Below are 2,801 nucleotides of genomic sequence, written 5' to 3'. Positions count from 1 at the left end.
TTTACGCAAATTAGACTAGTTTTATATTTAATTTTGTTGTAATTTTTGGTAATTCTTTTTATTATTGTAATTTCTTTTTATTTGTTATTCATATTTATATATTATCCATAATAATTAATTTTATAAAAAAATTATCATAAGGTGTATTGTGAGGTGTCAAAAAGTTTAGTATGAGTTGTAAAAAAGTAAGGGTGCTTATAAACAATTTTCATTAAAGCAAAAATTGTAAAAATATAATAAGTTATTTATGAGTGATTTGGCACAGTGAGACTCATTTAAAGTAGTTAGGAGTTGCTTATAAGATGTTCTAAGTTTTATCGATACAAATATTTTAATAAAATGTATGTCCACGTGCCTAATTGGAGACTGCCGGTCAACATGCACGCCTTCCCTATTGAGAGCTAGCCCAATACGAATCATGGATTATAATATCTAAGTCCAAATTTGTGTGGAACTTTTGGACTGACTTATTTTTTGCAATATTTTTTATTTTTCTCCAAAATTCAAAATTGAAGACAATTTCTTTTATTAATGTGTTTTTATTGTGAGAATATTTATATATTATATAATACAATTTCATCTACTATTTTATAAAATCATGTAACCAATTAAGTATGTGTAAAATATTTTAAATTATTTCATTTCGAAATTTGAAAGCTAATACTAAAAGTAGATTAGAATATCATAATCCACAATAAAATACTTACTACATGAGAAGTTACTTTGCAAGATTAACAAATTTACAATGATTTTTTTCTTTTCAATAAGATATTAAAACTGCCTCATAATAGAACATTTGATTGTCTTAAATAAATATCAAACTTAGATTTCTTGATATTAATAGTTATTGTGCTCTCAAAATTTTAAAATTCCTATAAAATAAATAACCAAGTTAATTAATTGATACACGTACACACACACATATATATATATATATATATATATATATATATAATAATAATAATAATAATAATAACAATGAAATAAATTATACAAAAATCATAAAAAAAAATCAACTTATACTTCATACAAGTTAAATGATATTAGTGTATTTCCTTTACCTCTTTCATGCAAATATGAATCTTGTGTTCCTTATAAGTGACTCACATTAAATGAACATTATTATTAACATGTTTCTCACTCTTAAACTATTGATCTTTGTCTTTTACTTTTCAACAATTAGTAAAATATAAAATATTAAATATAAAAAAGAAGTGGGCAACTTGTGGGCCAACTACGCTAGCCCGATCCAAACTACCAAGGTCAACGAGTATAGTATGAGTAAGATCTTAAGTTTAAATTTTGTTATCAATATTGTAATTCTTTTAGATAAAAATGAAATGATAGTAAGTTAATTATTAAAATTTATCACCTACAAATTTCTTAATTGACTTTCATATAATGAACATTTACATGCTACACTCCTTTTTATTATAATTAAAATTTATGATTTATTAATATAATTTTTTTTATATCACTATTTTTTTACATACACATATATATAGAAGGAGTTATAATTATACCGGTGTAACTTTTACTAAGTATTACACCGCTCAATAACTTTATACTAAATGTGAATTTTGTAAATCCAACTGTTAGATTGAAAGTTCATATCTTTTAGATCATATATACAAAATTTTATATTAATCTAAGATGATTTGATACGTTATTTTTATAAAACAAAATTGACGTAATATATTTATTTCAAAATATACTAAAATATGAACACTTTGATTCATAGTTTTAAAAACCGGACCGGTCATCGAACCGGTTAAGGTACTGGGTCAGTGGGTCAAAGGTTGAACCGGTGGGTCACTGGTTGAACCGCATGACTCGATTTTTATTTATTTATTAAAAAATATTCATATTAAATATATTTTATACTTATAAATTTTAATAAATTCATATCTTATTTTAAATTTTAATTTTTCTATATTATTTAAAATTATTTTTATTTTTATTTTGTAAAAAAATACATAAAAAAATTACATGTTAAACAGTATATTAATACAAATTAAAAATATAAACAATATGTACATATATAATATGCTTGCAATTAATATCACAAAATAATATATGTAATATTTACATAGATATTGCATTATTAAATATATAATTTAAAATTAATAATATACTATAAAAGTTATTTAAGTTGTATATATTGCAAACAAATATATTAGAACAAGTAGTCATTGTTATATTTAATAAGACTCCTTGCTTTTTCATTAAGAGATTCAATTTTCATTATTATTTTTGTGATTTATGGTCCCTTAAAAAAATTTTAAAAAAAATATTTAAAAAAAGTGGTTGAACCGGTTTGACCCACCGGTTCACCGGTTGAACCGGAAAATTGACCGGTTCAATCCGGTTTGAAACGGGTCGACTGCATAACCGATCCAACTTCAAATTCGGACCGGCTGGACCACCGGTTCCCGGTCCAACCGGTCCGACCGGCCGGATCGGTCCGGGTTTTAAAACACTGCTTTGATTACCTTCAAGATATTATTTAATTTTAACAAAATTTGATATACAAGATAAAGTGATATGAACTTTTAATCTAATAGTTGGATTTATAAAATTCACATTTAATATAAAATTATTAAGCGATATAATACTTAATAAAAGTTATATCAGTGTCGTTTTGAAGCATCCTCTCTCTCTGTCTCTATATATATATATATATATATAAGTGCACGTATGTAATGTCACTCACATATACTTATCAAAACTTTCTATTTAATTTTGAATGACATATATATTAACATAGACCAACATTAATTAATTTTAAAAATTAAGATACT

The sequence above is a fragment of the Cajanus cajan genome, chromosome 10 (assembly GCF_000230855.2).
Source record: "Cajanus cajan strain Asha chromosome 10, NIPB_CcT2T_4, whole genome shotgun sequence".
In the NCBI taxonomy this organism is placed as follows: Eukaryota; Viridiplantae; Streptophyta; class Magnoliopsida; order Fabales; family Fabaceae; genus Cajanus; species Cajanus cajan.
The sequence above is the reverse complement of the archived record's forward strand: the minus strand, read 5'-3'. Positions refer to the sequence as shown.